At 45.2% G+C, this 24,181-nt stretch overlaps 1 protein-coding gene and 1 long non-coding RNA gene across 5 annotated transcripts in view; one reads left to right on the forward strand and one right to left on the reverse strand.

Annotated features, from left to right (window-relative positions):
* LOC108498666 overlaps positions 1 to 18,391 on the reverse strand; it is a 35,464-nt gene extending 17,073 nt beyond the window's left edge. The window contains exons 1-6 of one of the 3 annotated variants that reach the window (XR_001875256.1): positions 18,215 to 18,391; positions 16,421 to 16,522; positions 16,288 to 16,326; positions 15,642 to 15,732; positions 12,700 to 12,776; positions 385 to 522 (exon numbers count right to left, since the gene is read on the reverse strand). This is a non-coding gene — a long non-coding RNA (uncharacterized LOC108498666). Of the gene's footprint in view, positions 1 to 384; positions 523 to 12,699; positions 12,777 to 15,641; positions 15,733 to 16,287; positions 16,327 to 16,420; positions 16,523 to 17,297; positions 17,467 to 18,214 lie in introns of those variants that run through there. The other 2 variants (XR_001875266.1, XR_001875262.1) reach the window with 2 other exon arrangements.
* The window catches only part of LOC108498648 (ligand of Numb protein X 2-like), a 30,058-nt gene continuing 24,109 nt past the window's right edge, over positions 18,233 to 24,181 (forward strand). Inside the window, exon 1 of one of the 2 annotated variants that reach the window (XM_017817621.1) lies at positions 18,233 to 18,251. The gene's annotated coding sequence lies outside the window, so the exon portion shown is untranslated. Of the gene's footprint in view, positions 18,252 to 18,286; positions 18,401 to 24,181 lie in introns of those variants that run through there. The other variant, XM_017817602.1, reaches the window with a different exon arrangement.

The following is a 24,181-nucleotide window of genomic DNA, read 5'->3' on the forward strand; positions in this document are numbered from 1 at the left end:
AGAGGTACCTCAGCCAGCACGGGCAGTGGCAGCTCAGGGGCATGACTCTGCTTTGAGACGTTCCCAAATGTGAGGTTTAAACTGCAGGTGGGATCCAAGCACAGCTTTACACTTGGCTCAAATGGGGGGTTAGAAGGGTTTCAGTTCTTTGCAGCCACCTGGTCACAAAGCCTGGGTTCTGTGGGGGTTTGTTCTGTGAATTTACATGTGGAATCAGGACAGTTTAAGACCTGACACCCAGCAAGGCTTTGGGCATCAGCACATCAAGGGCAAATTGCTATAGTTCGGAGAAATGCTTGTTCACCCAATTTTAAAAACATCCCACATGAAGTAAATCAACACAATGTAAAGAACATTTTGGTTTCCAAAGATGAGATCACATACCTTAACTCTTCTGTCTGTTATTCCCAGTGAGTAGGCAGAATTCTTGCAGTTGTGCTTTTCAGCAACCTTCATATATTTAGTCAGAAATCTCTGTTTCTGGAATCTTTCTGTGTTGTCATGGAAATTATCACCATGTCCCTAAGACCAGGATAACAATTTTAAAACAAATTACAGTAGATAAGGAAGGAGAATATTTTGGTATAAGACAATACTTTCAAGGGAAAAAAAAATCACACAACATTTTTGCCCCCTTAAAAGGCATCCAATCAAAGATTAGTGTCTAATCTCTGCCCATTCTTTATAACTAATCAAGTACGAAATCTCACAATGTGGGGGAGATGTTTTTTTGCAGGATTCAATATACTCTGTATCATCTGGGGAAGATTGGCCAGAACATCTCTGGCTGCTTCCAACCTCTCTTCCTAAACATCACACAGCAAAGTGTAAGAACAAACCATACCAGAACATAACCACCTCGTTCACATTGCTGACCATTTTGATGTCTGAATCTTGTCTGTTAGAGACACTCTGTGCAATCACCAGGTGCCCAAACCTTTGTGAGGTTGTTCCTACATGAAAATCATCCCAGTGGTACCAACAGAGATTTTTAACAACAGAGGAAACCCTTACTAGGCAAGAAAAGGGATGTGGAAATGATTTTAGCAGAGGACAAAAGAAGTTTTCCCCCTGTTGCTGTACCCTGAACTTTTCAGGGGTCTCCAGGGCATCTGGCAATCAAAGAAGATCTTGTAGGAGCCAAAAGGCTGCTCACAGTAAGAGTAAAGCCCAGGTACTAAACAATCCATCTCTTTCTAAAACTTCAACCCTGCTGCCTCTCATGGTAACCTGGACTCACTGACTACAACGCTATAAAAGTGCAAAATTCCTGCTACTTTCCATTCAGGGCACAACTAATTGACCTACAAACAAAAATAGTTGTTAAGGAGCTGCCTAGAAAATAAAAATATCTAAAATTATTCACAGAAACAGAATTGATACTTTTTGTATTTTTATAGCAATAAACAAAAGATGAAAATGAAACTTAAAAACTTTGTTTTGGTTTTTTTTCTCCTCTCAAGAGACATTGTTGCTTGTTTTGATTTTCAGACTCTTTGTGTCAGATGCAGGAGAAGAGGCTCCCAGAGAAGTCCCCATCTCTGGAGGGATTTAAAAGACATGTAGATGTGGCACCTGGGGACATGGGTTAGTGGTGGCCTTGGTAGTGCTGGACTCAATGATTTAGAGGGCCTTTTCCAACCTAAATTATTCTGTGATTCTATGTCTGAGCTGCTTTTATTCTAGTTCTTGGAAAACCTATAAGAAGGCTCAAACCTATAAAAAGAATCGGATCCTGGATTTAAAAAAGCTCTTAGTAATGAATTTTAATTTTTTTCATTGTTGTTTTTCTAATATTGATATTCAAAACTGTCACTTACTTTAAGAATTTGGAGTTTCAAAGTTTTATTTTCCTCACTGCTTTCTAATTAGCAAAAGCACTTCTTCCCCTTATAAAATATTTTTTATAATCTTATAAAAGATTTGGCAAAGTGTGACAGTCCTAAAATAAGCCACAAGAAATCCCAAGTGCTTTGAGTTTCTCCTTCCAACACGACTTATGTGCTCAAGTAGCAATTCCAGCCTCTGACCAGGAGAGAGCGGGAGCACACAATGATTCGAGGATCCAGCCAAAAGCCACAGCGAGCTCCTGGTTAAAGAGCTAAAGCTGAGAAAAGGAGTAGGGTGCATTGTAAGACCATCACTTACGCGTGTGTGAGTATGAGAAAAGGGCTCCAAACCGTTCCAGATGACATTAAAAAGGAAGCTCAGTGCTGAGGGACAAAACCTCCTCCTTAAAAACCAAACCAAATCCCTTATTTTCTTCCTGTTGGACAGTAACTAATTTCAGTCCAATTATTTATTGCAAAAGAATAAAGAAACTTCCACGTCTGAAAACCTCCCAGCAAAGTGTTTCGACACAGGACACCCAGCCCTGGCTTTGGTGCCAGGGCTGCTCTGTTGGGATTGGGATGGCTTTGAAGGGTGGAATGGCTCCTTAAAGGCCTGCACAGAGGGACCAGGCAAAGACAAACAAGCCTCAAAGGCACAGCACACCCCTGGACCCGATAGCATCCTTTAGCCACTTCAAAAGGGCCAGGCCTGTTTGATATTCGCTTTTCCTCCTTGAATTTGGAAACATGTAAACAGGGAGAGCTGGGCCAGCAGCCCTGAGCCTCGAGCAGGATCGGCAGCGGGAAGTGGGAGGGTCCGTGGCACAGCTGGCCTGGCCTGGCTCTTGTCAGCCGGGAAGGGCTCTCTGGTGCTCCTGGAGATCAAACAGGAGATACAGCCCTGCTGAGAACACAGCACTCCATACATTGGGGCACCTCCTGCGCTGGCACACGGGCACCGGGTAGGATTTCATGCCAGACCTCCTTTGCTCGTTGTCGGGATTTTGTTGCAATTCTTGAGAGTTGTCCAGCTCCTCTGGATGGCCTCATTCCTGGAATTTGCTGTGCACAGGCTTCGCAATAAGGAGCTCACTTTAGACAGCCAAAGGAGAAAACCCAAACCCTGGAACCCTAAAGGGTACAAATCCAGGAAGAAAGCAAAAATAACCCAGCGTTTATTATTTTGATGCTAGTGAGAATTTTATGAACCATCTCATAGCTGGAGGTGTGACTCATCATACCTAAAAGCTTGCGGATGTCAAACCTGTAATTATTTACTCCTGGAAAATCAAAGAGAAAACCAATTTTCATAAACCTCAAACTTCAGAACAGAAGCCAATCTCTGCTTGCACCAAGGGCCTCTTTTTGAAGTAAGTGATTTTAGAAAGGCTCTTTATGGAAATTCCTCAGAAACATCCTGTCCTGGTGTTTTCTGGAGAGGGCAAACAGTAACCAAGCCCTCGGTCACACAGGTCAGAGTTCCTCAAGCGCTGAGCTGCTCTGACCAAAATATGTGCTCAGCACAACATGTGACTAATTCCTCACATGCTCACTGAACCACCCTTGTCCATCCTCAGGTGTCACCACTTGTGTTGCTACTCTGATGGAAAATAAGAGGAAGAAAAAAGCACTTTGCCTGAGCTTCTGTGAGTTGATGTTTCCCCCCAGAGCTCTTCACCGAGAGGAATTTCTCATCACCTCTCCACAGCTCTCACCGACACTCCCAGCCTGCCTTCAAAGTACCTTTTTACAGGTCCCACAGAACTTTTGCAACAGTTCTTACTCTGCCAAACAAATTCCTGTTGCCCTTCTACCCTAGCCAATCAGATCCCACCTTCTTCCTTCTCACTTAAAACTGGGGTCACTTTGCCCATTTCCTGGGGCTGACATTGGTTGGGCTTGTGACCGTCCCACCACTGATACCAAAAAGACTCCTGGGACAAAAAGCTACGGGAAAAGCATCTTTGGTTAGTGAAGTTTTCTCCTTCCCCCAGTTTTTGAAATCGAGGTGAAATGATGTTCCAGGCGCAGCTCTGAACGCAGCACTTGTGCCTCCAGGGCTGTGCTGCAGAGCAGAGGGACAGGAGCGGGAGATCTAAAGGCTCCGGTCCGTGTGCTCTGGGGCTCTCCCCTCTGCTCTGTCTGTGACAGGGACTCTCCCGGCTGACAGGCCGTGTCAGTCCGGAGCTCTGCGGAAGACTCCGCTGGCAATCCCTGGCAGTGAGCGCCTGGGCGGGACGGCCCGTGCACAGCCTTTGTTCGGCGCTTTGAGCGGCTTGGCAAGTCCCTTCCACGGAGAGCTGAGCTTTGCTCCTCCTCTGCTCCTTCTTTCTCGCACTTTCATGTTTTGTACTTCAGAGCTGCGCTGCTTTGCCCGCCAGGGTCAGCACAAGGTCATGACTTGTGACACGAGGTTAATGGAGTTGTTAAGTAACAACGTGAGTGTTTCCAATGGCATGAATATTCCACCCCACCCTCTCCCAGACACACACGCGCTGTCTCCCGGCTGCAGCCTCCGTGGATAACCTGGGAATGCAGGACCGATCATGTGAGTCCCCTGGACGCTGTGCCAGCAGGTACACGGATTTCAATCACCACATCCCCAGCAAAATAAGCTATTTAAAGCTAATTTAATACAGAGCATCCAAAGATTGCCAGTCATCCAAAAAAGTTGGGCAAATATTGTGCCTGTCCTTTGATAGCTGAGAATGAATTATAAATATTGGCTGTGCTGTTGACACTGCATTGTGGAACGGGAAAGTGCAGGTTGTCCCAAATCCCTAAATTTGCTGAACATCTGCACCGTTCATTTGCTTTAAGGGGGACTGCAGATCCTTAGGAAACAGCTTAGGTGACTCCGGTGAGACTTTTGGGGATGGAGATGCAACAATTGTGGAATTGTATTTCAAGATTGCAAATTTTTGCAGTCCAAGCACTTTGATGTGAGGGTTGTTTTGGGGAGGATGAGGAGGAAGATGGAAATGAAAGAAGGTTTTAGGAAGTGTCAAGCCAAGAAGCACCAATTTTTTTTCCTACCCTCTTCTGACGACCCCCTAACAAACGCGTTATTGGACCAATACCTTAACGGATATTTCCCATTTCTATTTGCTGTGCTTCAGATGTACATTCTCCATGCAGTTTGCAATTATCCAGCATAAATGACAGCGGGATACTAACACGTACAAGCGGGATCGTAACACGGTACAAGGCTCCTGTTGGAGTGTGAAAGGGACAGTAGTTATGGTTGGAGAGGAGAAGTCCGATGTCTGCTTTGCTAATGCCACTGCTCTGTGTCAGTTCTGAGAGGGGTCTCGGCAGAGCTATTTACCCCCCTCCCTTAATCTGACTGGAACCTTTTGATCTCAGCTGGATCCGACCACTCCGTTTACAAAGCACCGTTAAAGACAGATAAAGCCTCTTGGAAACAAATCATTCAGATCTGAAGACCCGATGATCTCAAGTCAAAAATCTGCAACTTCACTAAGATTTTTAATCCAAGAAATAAGAAAGAGGCTGAGGTGAGCTATACTTATGTCTGGCTCTACATAGGAATCAGAGCAGCAAGGCAAAGCAACCCAAACTGTACAACCTCCCTCCCAGAAATGAAATTCAAGTCTATTAGTTTAACAGACTTCTCTACCTGCAGTGATCACACGGCTTCAGACTTGCAAACTTACAACTGTGTCCGACTTGTAAAGCGCCAGGTATTTCACAGCTACCTGTCGCAGATTGACAGAGCTATCAGGAACAGAAAGCAGCTCTCATTTCTGCGGAAAAGCAGACGTCAAAGCATTTTGAAATGGTTGTTTTTGTCAGAATTGGGGGTTTGGGGCTGCAGTGTAAACTGGAAAGCTGTGGCTTAGCGTTCACAGCCAACACTAATCAGGAGAAACACGGACGTTCAGAACTGAATTCCTCTTTCGTGCAAGTGCCTCTGGAAGGTACTGTCCCCAAGAACTGCTGTCTCACGAGGTGACACATTCAAGCAGGGCCCTGCCAAGTCATCAGAGATCCCCCGGGTGTCAAGGACAGGAGAGGAAACGGAGCTGTGCTGTTTTTCTCTGCAGCCCAGCTGTTACCCAATCGATGGGTGCCGTGGTGGAGCTGCGAAATGAGTCCCAAAGGTCTGACACCTCTCAAGCATTGCCTGGCTTTTGTTTCAGACCTCCTGAAACTATTTGAGATAAACACATAAGATAAATACATTCATTTACTGTTTTGTGTACAGCCTAATATGTTATTTCCTCATCTCTTCTGTGTTGCTTGCTCAGTGAGAGCTTTATTGTTCTAGATGGGTCTGATGTTTTATGGAAACCAGAGGTACCAGGTTTTGCTTTAGACACTGGTGATTAAAGAAGCTTTAAGAGCAACTGCCATGGTTTTATGTGGGTTTCCATGAATGTCCAACAGCTGCTCAGTTATAAAGCAGCCTAAAAACCTCTGTGAGAGGTCCCAGAGAAGGCAGTTGGTTCCTCTGTGCCAGAGATGTGTGGACAGCAGGCAAGTTAAACACAGCAGGACACCTGGGGGCCAGAGGGAACTTGGGCTGTTCTTTCCTCAAGATGTTCTGAACCCTTAATGAGGGAGAATGGTCAGAACAGCCATGGGCAAACCACAGTCGGCACAATCTGTCTCCTCCTTCCTTTCCCAAAGGGCATTTCTAATCTCCATCTGCAGTTCCTCCTTTCTCCCAGCTGTGCTAAATGTCCATTGGATTCAAGACTCCCCAAAGGGCCCAGATCCCAGAGTCTGCTCTCAGAATTCCACCTAAGAGTGGCAGAACAGGATCTGGATCCAGCAGCCAAATATTACCTCTAGCCCAAGGTAATCTTTTCCTCCCAGTTGTTTCTCCAGAAGAAAAATTTTTCTTTCTTATTTACTTTCTTGGTAGAAAAGAAGACAAAACTTATCCCCCTTAGATTTCTATTGTCAGATTCTTCCTCAAGACTCTTCCTGTTGATCTGTGATCCCTGGAAATATCAGCATTCCATGTAACATGCATGGGATCAAGAGTATCACTATTTAAAAATGAATTATAGAATGTCTTGTCCAAGATTGGACAAAATATTCCTGAAGAAAATATTTAAGTCAAGGACCTAAACACCAAGCAGGGAAAGACATTACTTACAGTAACTTATGCGTGTTACACTATGATGAAAAATACAAAATTTAGGTAGGATAGGAAAACTTATTAAAGTATAAAAATGCCTCTGAAGGGAAATCTACCCCTAACAGTGTTCTGGGTCTGAACCCTGATGTTATTGTGAATGGCTTCTTTCATAATGTAGTAAGATGTCACCAAATATTTGAACTCATGCAATAAAATACTTTATATATATATATATATATTTATATATAATGCGAAGAGAAATGAAGGAATAAAATAGCTTTTCATCATAAATAACTTAAGAATAACATTTTTTTGCTGGAATAAATTTCTCAAATGGGTCTATGGAAATAAGTGGGTAATGAACTCCGCGTTAATAGAGGCAGACTGGAGAGCTGTGGGATGGAGCCCAGAACAAAACATGCCAGCAGAGGGTACTCCTACTTTACTATCCCAGTGCCACTGGGCTGGGGACAGCACTGGGGGCAGCAGGGGACCTTCAGGAATAAACAAGGAATGAAGGGGTGCCTGGAGCTGCTCACCCTGTCACTAAAGAGCTTCCTTAGGAGCAGCCCTGAGTGATGGAGCAAAAAAAGGAACATCAATCCAACTGAAAATGCTGCCAAAGACAATGATTTATAACCTGTTTCCAAAAAGTTGCTCTTTAACCTTTGGTCTGCCAGGACAAGAAGATCACAACTGTTCCAAACCAGCTGATTGATGGAACTGTCATGGATTTTTTATGTTTCTGTAACTAAAATGTTACAGGTGAGGGAATACAAGTCCAAGAGTAAGTGATATTATCAGTGTGTGTGTGCTCACAGCAGTGCAGGATTGGAACACGAACAGCAGGATATAAGCACTTTACCTGCTATGCTTGTAGGCATTAATTGATATGGAAAAAAACCCACAAATATCTTTGCTGAAGCAGTGAAACCACTGCAAAACCTGGGGTTTGAGCAGGGCTTATTCTCCACCACAGGGGCACATGCTGAGTAGCCAGGAAAAGGCCCAAAAAAACCAGCCATTCCTCAGAGAAAAGGAAAATTAGACATTGAGGAGTTTTTGTTTTGTTTTGTTTTGTTTTTAAATAAAAGCGGCTTGAGAGCAGAGAGCAGGAAGAACAGTTCATGCCTCAACTATCACATGGTCTATTCCTCAGTCGGACTTAAGCTGTGATGTTCAGAGTAACCTCATCTTAATTTGTTGTAGTCCGACCACACAGGGCAAGGGCTTGAGAACTCTTTTCCCCCTGAGTTTGGTGTCAAACAAGGACAGGTATTTTACCTGCTCCTTAACTCCCTGCCCACACTTGCGGTGTTGTTTTGGGCAGGCAGAGAACACCCCTGTTTGCAGAGGCACTGCTGGAGCACACAGTGTGTGTTGGGATCAGCATTTTTGTTTGTGCACAGACAGGTAACCATAATTAATACAGCTGGGCCCTGATTTTTATTTTATTGCTATCTGACCTGACCCAAGCTTTGCTCTAGATTGCAACATGACAAGTACACACTGCTCTGTGCCAAGAGACATGGAAGCAACATCTTGACACCAAGGAAAAGAGTTTTCTTGTGATATACTTACAAAATAGCCTTTTAAAAGTGAAATTTCCTGACCAATGTATCATAATACAAAATTACCGAGTATCAAGTTGCCTTTACCTTGCTTTGTACCCTAAGCACCAAATTAACTGCTTCTGTAACATCACTGCTGCAACTGAGAGTTGTATCAGAGATAAATATAGCAAGTCTGGCTTGGATTTGGGGCCTTATCTGGCAAACTCCTCAAAAAATTCCACACACCAGCCTTCCTCTCCCAGGCAGCAAATTAATGCACTCAGGAAGCCTTCCCTTTTGTAGAAAGCAAGAGAGTGCTGAATAAATTTCCACAATTAACAAAAGAATAGAGACATAGAGCAGCTGATGTAAATAAGAATAAAAGCAGCTCCCTGAGTTCTACTGAACACGTTCGTTGTTGGGCTGTAGTGACTGAATTCCCTGCCTCAGTTTCTAAGTCAGCAACATGAGTTGTAAACTGTGAGTCTGCCAGGAGGCAAATCTGCACATTAATATCTGCAAACTGCTTTTTGATGCGTAGGTAAAACTAAGAAGGAGCAGGTGTTATGTGTAAAGAAGGCAAATTTGTTACTGGACTCAGCAGCAGAGGGGAACTTCCATGGAAAATGTGGAATGGAGTTAGACCAGAAATCAAAAGGTGTCCTGTGAGCTGCAAAACCCAAAGAAAAGCATTGTCAGCCACAGGGGAGAATTGCTGGATCCAGGAGATGGAGCAGCCAGATGGAAATACTGTTTTGGTGATTCGTTTTTTGGGATGTATTTCTGTCTCACAGTTCACAAAATTCTCCTTAACTAGCTAAGCCCTGGGATGCAGATCAATAGTTTGGACATCCCTCACTCAAGCAGGGATGTAGAATTTGTGGGTTTGGCTTTTTTGTTCGGTTGGCTGTTTTTTGGTGGGGTTTTTTGTTTGTTATTTTTATTATTTGTTTTCAGTGTATAAGGATCATTACTTTGACCGTTGGATCTTCAAAAAAATGTAAAAAGGATAATACTAGAAGTGAGATTTCTGGTCTTGATAGTTGAATAGGTTTCATATTAGCTCCCTTTCTGTCAGAAGACACACCAGGATATATCAGATGACATACTCAGTGAGGTCCATCATAGAAACTTGGTGGTTGAAACACAGATGAAGGCTCTTCAGGCAAAGGTGGATCTTAAATATCTAAACTGCAGTCACAGAGATATTCTATTTCTGAAAGAAACTGTTTCATATCTAAATCAAATTTCCCCATTTTTCTAGTAACTATATTTTTCTTCTCTCAGTATTTTGAAGCTCATACAAGTAGGAATGACTGGGCTGGAGGGAGACACTTCTTACCCAAAACTCTCTTATTATTTTCAGCCTGCAGAGTCTTAACTTGAGCCAGATAAATTATTCATAGTCTAAACTCACCTGGCTTAGCAGCATTTTGCTAACATTGTATGGAAAAGGTGTGTTTTCTTACATTAACTCCCCTCCAGAATGTATTTAACAAGGTCGTTCTCCCTAAGCATAGTTTAAATTCAAGGCAGGCTCTACAACTGCTCGGAACAGTCTCTCAGGGCTCTCACATTGTTTGACAGGATGAGCCCATAAAACACCATCAATAGCCTTGTGTAGAAAAGCACAAAACGGTTTCCTGATGACTTGAGTGTTCTGGGAGAGAACTATCTGGAAGAGAATTAGTGTTGGAATATCCTGTGTCAAATGCCGGTACCTTTGGGGTTTTTTTACTGAACTTACCACCATTCCCTGCATCTGAATTCACCTTAATGGGGAAGCACAGAGGACTGTCATTACTGCCAAGATCCATAATTATGGTCAAGAAACTCATGTAATACATCCATGAAAGCTCTCAGAAAATGTGAAGCATCTGGTCCAGAATTTAAGGAGGCAACTCTGCAGAATTTCTCAAGGAAAGAGCCTAAAGTACATGTTGCAGAAGCATGGAACTCTTAACACCTGGGTCTGCCAAAACCCAGTTCCAAGTGGTGGCAGAATTATTTTTAAAAATAAAGTATTCCTAGGAAAGGTTTATTCTTTTTTTCACAGCTGTATTATTGCTGTGACACTTTAGATTTCTATTCTAGAGTGCACCTAAAAAAACAGAAGTGATGTACAAGTACAAAGATCATTGGAAGTCCTGGAGTTGTGGTGTCCTTTCCAGGCGGGAATCTGGGACACAATCATGAAGCTGTGTGTCTCCTTCTCACATCACCTCCAGTGGTACTGCAACAAGCAGAAGAAAACAGCCAGAGCTGCAGGTCCCTGGGGATGTGTGCAGAGTTCCTGACTGACAGCTAAACAAATGTAACCTCTGCATTGGGGTATGGAGTAGCTTGGTTGAGGAATGTGGGAAATAACTCGTACCAGATGCCAAAAAGGCATTTCCAGAGAAGTCCTATTAATTATATAGTTGTACTTTAAGCAGCTGTATTGCTTCTTTTCCTGATCTCCTTCTCAGTGCTGGGGCAGAATGAATTCCTGTGGATTAACTTGTTCATAGGTGATCCTATTCAGTGGGTGTCTGTGCTGCAGGGCAGTCTTGGCTTCCCACTCATTCACTCAGGAATGTTTATATTTAGCTATTTTTTGGAAACAGAGCTCCAGCTGCAGCACACAGCAATTACTTCAGATGGATCTTGTTTTTCCTCAGGACATGTTGTTTTCTTGGTGGAGACTGAACAGTCTCACTAGAAATATGTCACTTTGCCTGAACAGAGTTTTGAAGAAAAGTGTGTTTAACTAGTATGGCTCCAGCGCTACGTTAGAGCTTGATGAGACTTGCAGCCATCCCACATTCTTCTTTTCATTCCTTTGGGATGCATATTACTGTTATTAAAAATTGATTTGTAAATACCAGATGTGTTCTAGGGCAATTTTAGTAACCAAAAATTCTGATGAGAAAAGAAACGTCAAGGTGTCTTAGTACATTTTGCCTCTCTAATGTCTTAATGTTGAGATGTTTCTTCACTCTCTTGTAGGATGGTGTTAAATACTATTAAATTAATGGACATGAGTCTCTCTTCCATTCCAGAAGTGGGTGAAAATCAGGTAACAAAGCAGAGATCCCTATGGAGATATTTTCTACGCGCAATTTCAATTGCTTTGGCACCTGCTGTTCTGAAGGGCTTGCAGCAAGCTCTTGATGGAGAATTGATGAAAGGAACCTGTCAGTTTTTATGAGTTTTGGGATCTTCATTTTTATCCTTTGACATTCTTTGCAGAGCTGTCAAAAAGCACTGTCCCCTCAGTGATGGCTATAGGACTGCTGCAGTCATTTCTTGGATCCAGGTGTGTGACTGGATGAAATATCACCAAAAAGAGACACTTTGGAAGATCCTGCTCTCGAAAAGGACCTGAAAGAAGTTGTAGTGGTGTGAACCAAGGGGCTCTCTGCTTTAGTTTTCCAAATGCAGATGCCGTCCCAGCAAAGAACACTATGTGGCCATGCAGAATGCAAGCAGCTCTTGCATTCCCAAGGAGGCTGGAAGAAAACTGGCCCTATGACTGTCCAAAGATTATCCTCTAGCAACGATTCCAAGTGAAAGGTGATTAAAACCCCCAAGCTCACCTCTACTGAGTATTTTACACTTATGTTGTAGAATAAAGGTGCTTCATCTATTATATTGAAATAATGAGTGAACAAGACCCGAACATGCTCCAGAAATAGCTCACTCTGCTCTGTGTCCCGCACTCCTCGCTGCTGCTCCCAAACCTTGTGACAGGGAGTTTGCTGCTGCAGACTTCCCGTGCCTCCTGCTCCTCCAGGAAGACTGCAGCAGGCTGCACAGTCCCCTTGGGACTTCAAGGGGAAGTGTTTCCTGTCGGGGACAGGATAATACCCCTTGACATACACAGCCCTTTCCTCTGGCCCCCCTGCCCAAGGAGCGTCTGCTCATAAACACAGACTGCGAGAGTCAGGTTTGTTTTTAAACAGTTAACAGAACAAAGGTGGCTGGAGGTCAAATTCTAAACCCTTCAGAGACACATTATTTGCTTCATAGTCTGTATTAGAGAGCAGCAGTACCTCCCAGGCACAGAACTATACTGATAATATTGCTGAATTGGATCAAATCTACTTAGTATCTGTTATCAGTTTCAACTAAGAGAACAGTGTTGCAATTAAAGGCTATAAAGTAAATTGAACATCACACTTGCTTTATAGAAATAATTGCTAGAATCTTGGTGGTACCTTACCTCTTTTCTTCAAGAAGTCAATAAGGGAGGGCAGTGAAGGCATTTGGGCTGAGCATCACCAAAGATCAAGTCCAGTGCTGTAAAATAACAGAAAATTCAGTGGGACCCGAAGTTGACCCAATGGAATATTATTTTATCTATTGCTACAGTATCTTTCTTGGGAGGTGATATATTCCTGCCTTCTCATTTAAAATCCTACAACAGAAGCATTATGATACAAAGAAATCTGAGTTGGTTACAAAGCAGCTGCAACATTTTAACAGTGTAATTTAAAAATTAGGAAAAGCCATCACTATGATCACGACAGCAAACCAGGAAAGTGATTTGCTTCATGTACCTTTTTTCCCCCTCTTATATTGTCATATCTGCTCCACTAAAAAGTCAGATGGGTTATTCTCCTCCTAAGAAAAACCAGTTGCCCTCTTTCTGCCAACAGGCACTTTTCTGGAAGCAGGGAATCAATCTGTTTACATGTAATGAAAACATTCTACAGATCCATCAAATAAAGTACTCCAACATCATTAATAACTGACTACTGTTAATAAAACACCACAAGGAAAGATAATGTAAAACAGTCCTAAATCATTACTAACACATGCAAGATTCTTATACTATATTTCTTAATATTCTGGTTGCTCCCACAGACAAATTCCAAATCCTGGGACTCTGACTGCTTCCTACAGTATGTAGTGCACAGGTAGCAATAATTTGCAGCAAACATAACAAAATAATGCCAAAGCAACAAAAGTGCTGTAGAATCTGGCAGAATGGATGCAAACAATGTGCTTTGGGCCTTGGATTTACCAGAATCCCCTGTGTCTTCATGCACGTGTGCTTCTATTGCTCTGGTTTCCACAAAAGGGAGATTCCAGGCCATTTAATCATAAATTCCTGGGATGACTCTCTCTCCTTGTTTGTGGGATTTGTTTTCTAATTGTGTTTACATTCTTGTGTGTGGGTTGGGAATTTAGGTTTGTTTGTGATGAAACATCAAAGTTGAGTCCCCAATTAGTACTGTGCAGTCATATATTCCTTGCACCTTCCCACAAGAGGACGACAGCAACACACACAGTTACCGAGTTTTATGCAACATCAATGGGATTAAACTAATCTATAAACCTTTGTGTGATGTGATTTTGCTTTCTCATTCAATTTCCCTGCTGTTATTTTTTCTGTTGTTTGCTTATTGAATTTTATGTTCCTTTTTCCTATTTTACAAAAAAAAAAAAAAGCTTTCTAAATCTTCATGTGAAATAAAAATTATTTTTAATATTCTATAAACAGCCACACGTATTTATTTGATACTTTTGATTCTGTTTGTCAGAAAGCATTTTAATCCTGGCACATGCATTGCACAGGTCTGTGGCCCATAATCTTTCCTCACACAGTGGTTACTGTACAAATCACATGCAGGAAATTATCAGCAGTTAGAGCTGATAAAAGCTCGAACTGAGATTGCTGTACTTTGTCACAGAGTCTTTTCAGTTAGCAAAGGCTACACAAGTAATTAATCAGAACTGCAAGTAAATAAAAACTCCTAGAGTTCTGCAGAAGAATTTTGTTGTTTCAAAATCGATAGGGTGAAGACCATAAGAGTGGGGGCTTTGTGAGAGAAGACACAGCTGACAGAGATTCTCACCAGCATAAGGTTAATCAAAGCTACCATTTGAGAGTTACCCCAGAAACTGTTTCTCCCCCAAATGTTGAGATGTTTTCCAAGCAAAATATTTATATCTGAAAGTGCCATGCAGATTTACACAACACAGTAACTGCTAGCACAACAATCCAGTGGAGAAATCCGTTTTATGCTTTTCACACTGAATATTCAGCTCTGGTTTGGGATCCTTTTTCACCAGGATCAGGCTCATATTTAACCACTTTGCTCTTGTGACTGTTCCTTCTGTACCAGCAGGGAAGAATCTCATCCATCCATTCCACCTCTGAATTAGAAACCAGACTGGGGAACTGATCTATCTGGCTTTAAAAATACATGCACCTATTTTAAAGGTGTTTATGTATTTTACATAAAATATCTTTATAAAGATTCTCACCTGGTTCATTTTTCAGTGTCCCGATGTGGTTCCCAGTGCACCACACACAGCTGAGGGCTGTGTAACAAGGAAGGAACAAGGAGTAAGTAGGAACCAGTAACAGAGCAAAGGCTTTGTGTCATCAAGCCACAGCCTTATTTACAATGTGGCTGCTTTTGCCTGGACTAAAACAGAAATTAATTTCAGTTCCTTACATTTGTGTTTGCTCTGCAGGAGAACAGTGTCCTCCATGAATCCATTTAGTAACCATGACTCAATGCCATTCCTTTATTGCAAAACCAAACCAAAATTCCAGCATACTTATACAATAAACTTTCACCATATCTTAATTATGGATGGACACACTGTCCATTCAGAAAAACAGGTCAGCACACAGGATAAAAATCTCCAGCGAGTGCTAACTAGACAGAATTCCTAATATTAAAGGAATTCCCCCGGGGTTTGTCTCTGATGCCCCAAGTTCACCCACGCATTTCCTGTCCTCACCGAGGAGCTGCAGGCTGCATGGAGAAGAGTGCTTCTGTGCTAAGGTTTAAACCTCTCCCCTCAGGAGACCTCCAGCTCCACGGAGCTCAGCTTAAGCTATGCCTGTTTACACACAAGACTATTCAATATCAATGAGTTCTGGCTTAGTGAATCCAGGCTGTGGTGTGAGGTTGGCTGCCAGTGCAGACACAGCCTGATGTCTCTGCACCAGGCTCTCGTGCTCGTTTCTGAGCTGGCAATGCACTTCCAGCTTTATGCCTAAAATATTTTTCATTCAGAATGTTTAATAGATGTTATCCATTCTCCTCAGCCTTGGTACTTCAGAAGAAATACTATCAAACATTTCATTTAGTCTAAGCAAAATCGATGGGTTTGCACAAGTGGATCACAGTTCTCAGTCAATACCTGACACTTCAGGTCCAGTGGTAACATGGATCTTGCGGAGCAAAGATGGATTGCTGGTGTGACTCAGTTTCAGTGGATTTCCAAAAATGGTCTAAATGAAAAGGAGAAAGGGCCTTGTTGCATTTTTGGTGGTGCATTTCCTAGTCTCCCTCACTCACTGACAAGCACAGCTCACAGCCCCTCCTTGGGACACTTCCACAGACAAAACCAGGGAACAGACAGAATTACAGACAAACCCAGAAAGATTACATGGGAAATTTAGCACAAAATGGATAAACTGAAATAAAATCATAGAATGGTTTATGTTGGAAAGGACCTTAAACATCATCTAGTTCCAGTCCCCAAATAAAAGATGATCTCTTCTCTCTGTACCAACATTTCCTGAATATTCTTGAATAACATAAATCCCCAGCCCTGCTGAAGCAGAGAAGGTGTTTTCAGGGCATAGAAAGCACTTCCTTCTCTCTCCATTTAGGTCTGTATCAGCAACTTTGGGACATTCCCAAATGATCAAATGCAGACAGGTCTGTGCTAGTTCCACACATACTCTTAATGTACAAAGGTTTCCTTCTTAGATCCTCCTCTACATGATGGTTTAAAGTTCATTTTTTTTCTTTATTGGCTGAAACATCATCCTCTTTATTACCTCAGGATGTTCTCATCTGCAGAAAGGGCATTTCCAAGGCTGTGTGATGAATCAGAGAAGGCAATTATAACCCAGAAAATATGATGGGGTGAATTTTGGGGGGTTGGTCCCTTCCTTTGGGAGGAATTCCTACCTTGGATGTAGTGCTAACACAGCTTGAGAACTTTTAAACCCCACTGGTTTGAAGCATGAGAGTTACAGGGAGCTGCCTCAGTGTGAACACTGGAACCTGGACCTGTTTAGAGTTTATAGAAACAATGGGGAAATCAGCACTCCCTTGTATCCAGTGCCATCCCCTCCCTGGCTCTTAAAAAGCATCACGAGGTGCCCCATGGCCCCACAGCACCAGGGCTGGCAGCGGGCTCACTCATTTTCTAAACTTTTACAGTTTGCCTTGACAACAAATTAAATGCAGCAGAATCCTTCCCAATTGCCAGTACTTCCATTTATTGCCCAGAAGAATGGGCAGAATGTAAGGGCAAAAAATAATTTCCCCCCAAATTTTGTGGGTTTTCAACCAGCTGAGCTACTATGTGCTCCTTGCACTCAGAACAGCACTAGGTTTACTCTCTATATTCTATTTTACAGGTTTTTTTCCCCAGGGCAGAGACCTAAGAACACTGGTAGAAGGAAAGAGCCTTCTACACTTCACAGAGCAGTGGCCTGAGCAGAATCACCCCAGGCAGCAAGGGGACAGGGAACAGCCTCAGGGGAGCGGGATTGCCCCAAGGGGAGCAGGGAATGCCCTCAGGGCAGCAGAATTGACCTGAGAGGAGCGGAAATACCCTGAGGGGAGCGGGAATGCCCCTGAAGGCAGCGATATTGCCCTGAGGGAAATGGAAACACTCCTGAGGGGAGTGAGGTTCCTCTGAGGGGAGCAGTCAATCCCCTGAGGGCAGCTGGAATGTTATGAGGGGAGCAGGATTCACTTGAGGGAAGTGGGAATGCCTCGAAGGGGAAGGGATTCCTCTGAGGGTGGTGGGAATCACCCTGAGGGGAGTAGGAATTACCTGCTTGGAGTAGGAGTGCTGTGAGGGGAACGGGAACACTTCTGAGGGGAGCTGGAAATGCCTGAGGAGAATGGGAATGCCCTGAGGGGAGCAGGATTGCACCGAAGGCAGTGGGAATGCCCTCAGGGCGGCTGGAATACCCTGAGGGTGGCGGGAGTGCTCTCAGGAAAGCAGGAATGCGCTGAGGGGAGCGGGAGTGCCCCGAGGGCGGTGGGAATGTCCCGAGGGGAGCGGGAATGCCCCGAGGGCGGCGGGAGTGCCCCGAGGGCGGCGGGAGTGCCCCGAGGGCGGCTGGAATGCCCCGAGGGGAGCGGGAATGCCCCGAGGGGAGCGGGAATGCCCCGAGGGGAGCGGGAGTGCCCCGAGGGCAGAGGGAATGCCCCGAGGGGAGCGGGAGTGCCCCGAGGGCAGAGGGAATGCCCCGAGGGCGGCGGGAGTGCCCCGAGGGGAGCGGGAATGGCCCGAGGGGAGCGGGAATGGCCCGAGGGCGGCGGGAGTGCCCCGAGGGCGGCGGGAGTGCCCCGAGGGGAGCGGGGGTGCCCCGAGGGGAGCGGGAGTGCCCCGAGGGCAGAGGGAATGCCCCGAGGGGAGCGGGAGTGCCCCGAGGGNGGAGTGCCCCGAGGGCAGAGGGAATGCCCCGAGGGGAGCGGGAGTGCCCCGAGGGGAGCGGGAGTGCCCCGAGGGGAGCGGGAGTGCCCCGAGGGGAGCGGGAGTGCCCCGAGGGGGGCGGAGGTGCCCTGAGAGCAGCGGCAGCCGAGGCCCGGGCCGTGCCCCGCGCCCCCCAGCGCCCTCTGGCGGGTCGGGCCATGGCTGCCGCGGGTGTGTGGGCGGCCCGGGGGGCGGTGGCGGAGGCGGAGGAGAGCGCGGCGGTGTGAGGGAAGGGGAGGGCAGAGCCGCGCCGGGCGGGCGACAGACACCTGGGCGGCTGCGCTGTCCTCCTCCTCCTTCTCTCACGTAGGTTTCGACTTTCTTCCCCGCCCGGAAACTTGGTGGAGGCGCCGCGCTCGCCGCCGTCGCAGGCCGGGCTGGCGCTGGGCTCCCCGCGCCTCCTCACTGCCCTTCCCGGGGGCGAGAGAGCCGTTTCCCAGCCCCGGTGGCCGCAGGTCAGCGGGGGGGTGTGCGGTGTGGGAGGGACGCGGGGGTCCCACCAGGCTGAGGGCGGGGAGATCTCACCGGGGCTGAGGGGAGCGGGTGTCCCGCTGGGGTTGAGGGGACAGGAGGGTCCCCTGAGGGGACGTGGAGTGTTGAGGGGACTCGAGGTCCCTTGAGGGGACGTGGAGGTCCCACTGGGGCTGAGGAGCGCGGGGGTCCCCTCGGGGGACGTGGAGGGTTGAGGGGACACGAGGGGCCGCGGGGTCCCTGCAGGCGGCCGCGGATCAGCCGAGGGCGGCAGGTCCCGCCCGGCCCTCCCAGGGGGGTTCCGAGCCCATGTCCCTGATCGGGAGCGCAGGTGGAGGCTCAGCCCCAGGGTTTGGCTCCTCGGAGCTCGGCCCTGCCGCCCAGCAGGGCTCGGTGCTGTGCGGGACTCCTCTTGCTGGGGATCAGAGGGAGCCTGTGGGGTAAAGTGTCTTTGCCGGGAGACGGAGAGAGGCCGAGTCGGCGGGTTTACTGGTAATTAATGCAGGAAAAATAGCCTATAAATAGAAGTTGAGATAACAGGCAAAGCACTGCAAGGTGAGGATGGTGGACCTTTTGGAAATGCCTTAAAGGTAGGAGGTACAGGTGGTGATAAATATGAGGTAATGCTCTGGACAGGCTGAAGTTTAACCTGTGTTTAAGAGTTACCATATATGTGGAAAGATTTTTATTTGGAAGTTTTTTATGACGGGTGTAAAGCGGGGTGAGGCCGTGCTGTGAGAGGGTGATCCCGCTCTGGCTGTGTGCTCTTGACATCTTTGTCCTTCTGACATGATCCTCGCTGTCTGACTGAGAAAGAGCAGGAGAGGCAGCAGCCGGCTGATGCCAGCGCAGGAGGTGGCAGGGAGAGCGGGACTGCCCCTTTCGGTGGCAGTGCAGGCTTAGTTTGCTTTAAGCTGCGCTTGAAACAGCACTTTCAATTCCCTGAGCGGTTTTGGGTCCTATTTTACCTTGGTAAAGCAAGGAATGCAAAACGAGTGATTCCCCGTTGCTTACCAACCCGAGAAAGGGTCATATTTTCACTTCTGCTCCAGTTTTTTAGCCAAAGCAGAAAAACCAAAATATAAAGTCTCCGTAGGAGAAACTGTTCCAACTCCAGTGCAGACACTAAGGGGTCGGGAAGGTCTCTGCTGTGCAGAGGGTGTGTCGGAGAAGGGGCACAGCACGCAAGCCTATGGAGATAATGGGCAGCCCAGGGATGTTTCTGGTTGTCCAATGTAATCCTTTTGCCCCTGCAGGATCCAGAGCAGCCCGAGGTTTGGGTGATGTGGTCTGAAGAGCTGTGGCTCTCCAGCAGTGCCAGTTGTGTGCCTTTGAGAGACGGCACTGATGTTTGTCCTTGATGCGGGGAGGCCAGAGCTCTTCTGGCAGCTCTCCAGCACAGAGGGAGCACATTGCACACACGACTCCTTCAAAACAAAACTTCTTTCTCTGAAGTTGCACACTCAGAGTCATCTCTCACCATTTCTCTAAGCAGATGTAGTGTATCTGCTGCTGAAAGGGCCTAAGGCAGTAGGAATATTTATTCCCTCCCCCAAAGAGATTTGCTCCCTGAACCAGCTTATGAAGTCAGAGCAGCACCAGTGCTTGTCCAGGGAAAAACAAAGGGGTCTTATGGCTGAGGATAGAGCAGAGAAATGATAAACAGGAGGCCAGCCTTTCCTGGGGTTCGCCAGCTGTGCTGTAAATCTACTCACCTTATGTCTGAGCTGGCAGGAGAGCTGGATGCACATGAAACTCATTGAAATAACGGGGCTACACTACAATAAACCCCATGCAATGGGGAGAAGGACCTGTGGTGTGCAGCAGAAAGGAACCTCAGCTGTTAAACAAGTTTCAAGTTCCTAACCAAAGGAATACTGAGGGAAGGGAGGAAGAGTTAAGAAGCAAGACCCACCATATGGCCTGGGGAGTGAGAGCTGAAAAAGGTGGAAGAAATAGCTCCAGCAGGGACCAGAGCTATGTGACCTCCAAAGAAACCCACAAGGTTTGGAGATACCTGATGAAACAGATTGAGGATTATTCTGGATAACTTCAGTGCTGCCTGAATTGTAGTTCCAGTACCTTCTAGAAATTGTGATTAGTTTCATAAACTAGTGCAGTACTTCCCTAAGTATGGTTAATAAAAGAACTTACACATTTGAGACTGTAGAGTCTTAGACTTACACTATTTAATAAGAATAAATATAAGTGCAGAATGAAATATCTGTAGTTCATGAAGCACCCCGGCTGTATTTAGTTATTCTTCTTCTGTGTTGTCATATATTCTTTTCTGCATTAAAATAAAAAAAAATCCTGCTGCAACAGCTACAGTATTGGTTTCACTTTGAAAATTAAGCTGCATCATTTCATTCTGCTCGTGTGTGTCTCGCCAGAGCAGCCGCAGCTGTTGCCTTACTCACAGGCCTGAGTATGTTTTGCTGGTTTAATACAAACCCCTCTTGTTTGGCTTTTCCTCCTCCTCTTGCTTTAGTGGTGCTGTTCACACAGTTGTTAGGAATTGCATTTGACAGTCCCTCGTCGTTATGTTCCCTGAGTTATAACACAGAAAATGTTGCTCTTGGCTTAGAAATTTCTTGACACCAATTGAGTTTGAAAATATGAAAATATCTGGCAGTTTTTCTGATGCCTCAGATAAGAAATTGCCTGTGAGTCAGTATCTCACAAACCATCTAAAGGGTTAGAGGGGATTTAGATGAAAGAGTAGTAGGAATTACTGTACTGGTCCAGGGAAAAGCACTCCAGGCTGGAAGGAGGGAAATGGAATAAAGCTGGAGGGATTTGGGGAGACAATCAGCAGCTTACAGGCCAAAGCTGGTTTGATGGATATGTAGTGATCCCCTGAGTTTAGAGGGTCTCTGTGCAAATTTTGGTCGAAGACTGTAGTGTTCCTCATTTAGAATATTCTGGAAGGGAAGTACTAGAAGGGATTATGTATTTTTAAAAAGTGTTGTTCAACTTTGCCTACTCTTTGCCTGGACCTTAAATCATGCAAGTTTTGTAAACAGCTATAGCAGACTCTCTCTTTAAAAGCAGATTTTCTGACAGTTAAAAACGGGTTGAGATAAAACTTGACCTGCTTCTCTGAGAGTTTAAGGGATTCACCTGTGCCATCAATGTGGCAGTTGTTAAAAGTCCTCTAAATCATGGTCAGCCTTATCTGAAAAGTTCTCACTTATCTATTAGCCCAGGGCTGGGGGTTGATAAAGATGAATTCTTCTCACCTCATAAATGCTATTGCAGATCTCTAAATAGCAAATAAATAACTAAAGCAGTGCCTGCCCTGGGAAACTTCGATCTGAGGATTTCCTCTTTTACTGATCTCCCTTGGTAGTGAAGAGAAACTGCCTCCTGATTATTTCGAGGATACATGAAAATACAAGGAATGAGTCTTCTGGGCCTTTTTGTTCCCGGGATAAAACGCAGTTCCCGGGGAGGTTCACCTCGGGGGTACTTTTCTCCTACTCGAGGGCTGAAGAGTGGCCAGAGGAAGGAATTGCTTCCCCATTCCTGCCCCCAGCGGGGCTGCGGGTCTTCACGGGTGGCTAGGGAGGAATGTGGCTGCATTGATCTGGGAACAGCTTTACTCTGTTGTCTCAGCTCACTGAACTGGCGGGACGGCCACACCCATTTTAAAATTAGTTTTAGAACAAGGGAAAATGTAATTATCAATTCACGCACCCTGCAAATATGTGCCCAATACGATGACATAACAGTGGGGTTTAATGTTCTGTTTCTGCTTTGACAAAGCTCTAAATCAGGATAGGAATTGAAATAAAAACAACAAACCTCAAATCAAAAAAATGTGTTGCAGTTTTGTTTCCCCCAGCTGTGAGGGTTGTTTCAAGTGAACAAGATACACCAGGAGAAATTGTCCTATGAAAAGGCATCTGAAATTCCATGTGCAGCTGTAGTCAAGCTCCTGCACCAATAATCCAGGTGTCCTAAGCAGCAGGTTGTATCTCAAGTCCTGTAAACCTGAGCCATAACACTGGTCTGTATGTAATTCTTAATCCAGAGATTTTTATTTGGAGTGTTTTATTTCTGCTGTTTTGCTTATTTACTTCACCTGTGGTGAAGGGCATTTCAGCTCCCGGTTGCAGCAGCAGCTCTGCCTGCCCAGGGGCACTGGCAGGAGTTTAAGTTCACCTCAAACTTAGCTGCCGTTTGAGGAGACCTACTCTAGAGAACTAAGTATTGGGTTCTTTTGTTTAAATGAAAATAACTTGTTTATTTTCTTTCCCCTTTACCTGGTGAGATGCAATGTAAAGGGGAATTACAGACTTAATTATTTCTTAATTCACTTTTTTAAGTTAGTGGGAACAAGCTTGGGCTAGAAAGTCTGTTGCACTGGGTTTGATAAAATGCCCAGTGATTCTGTGAAAGGAAGTCTGGGGTGTTGTACGAGCAGGGTGATGTGTCCTGCTGTCACCCTGCTGTCACCCATGGCATCAGGCACAGGCTGGAGCTGTTGGGAAAGAGAGCCAGGCCAGGGGAATGTAATGATCTGGTTGTATCCTGTGAAGCTGAGATTCCAAGTGCCTGTTGATATAAAGGGATGCTGCTACAGACTGTGCCAAACTTCAAACAGAACGCCATTAAAAAAGCAGTGCTACTGTAGCTGAGACTTGGACAGGGTAATGAGGAATTCTGTGGTCTGTATCCTGCAGCAAAGCCCTGGTGTTTCTGATGTTAAAAACTATGTCTGTTGATAGGAAATATTTCATCCCCAGGTGCAGAACTGCTTTCATGCTGCTGGATTGCTCATGGTAAAGTTTTGTAGAAAACAGTGTTGCAAACACTTGTTGTTTATTTGTGTTTTAGCTAGCCTAGAAAATGAGTTATTTCATGCTGAAGGTTGAGAGTAGCCAAGATTAGTTGCTTTAAACTGAAATTAATTTTTTTTAATTTCAAAGTAACACTTGATAGAGTGATAAAGATTAAAGCTTTGTAGGAGTTTCTCACAAGGCAGGCAAGGCTTAGAGCGATAGAAATACTTAATGTCTACCAAAAGCAAGAGTCTCTCTCCCACCTCCTCCCTTCTCACTTTACTTTTAAATATCTCTGACCATCTCGGTGAGGGGCTTCGAACAATGACTTCTAAAAGCATACAGTTATGGACTGCACAGTCTGCTCCTTCCACTGTGCACTTCAGAGGGTCTGTGAGAGGGAGCACCTGCTTTTCCCTGCCTTGTGTCACAAACCGAGGTCACAAAGGGACAGCCATGTGCGGGTTTGCGGGCTGGCTGCGAGGGTTTGTACCAAGGCAGGACTGAATGTTACACACTTCTGTCAGCTTCTGTAAACCATGGTGCTGTTTTCTCTCTGTGAACAAGGAATTTATGGGTAGACACACAGACAACAATGTGATAAGAGCATCTGATACTCAAATATATATTAGACACATGATCTTTACCTCCTGTCCCCAAAAGCAAACCCAGCCCTTTGGAAAGTAAATGTACCACCAGACACTCAGATGAACCTAAATCTTAACATCACATCTCCTAATCCCTCTTTGTTTGGGTTTGGGCTTTTTGCTTTAGTTGCAGGAGAAGCTTTTGTTATTAATTACTGATTGGGTCCATAAATAATAGCACTGTAATCCTTCTTGCTCTGTAGAAAGCTTCTCCCACAAACATCAAAGTGATTTTTAGGTATGGAATAACAGATAGCTGCCAAATTCAAAATGCAGGTGAGGGTGGAGGTAGGAGTATTTAATTTCCTAGCAAGAAATTATTAAAGAGACA

This window comes from Lepidothrix coronata, unplaced genomic scaffold, assembly GCF_001604755.1.
Source record: "Lepidothrix coronata isolate B3197 unplaced genomic scaffold, Lepidothrix_coronata-1.0 Scaffold2, whole genome shotgun sequence".
Taxonomy (NCBI): domain Eukaryota; kingdom Metazoa; phylum Chordata; class Aves; order Passeriformes; family Pipridae; genus Lepidothrix; species Lepidothrix coronata.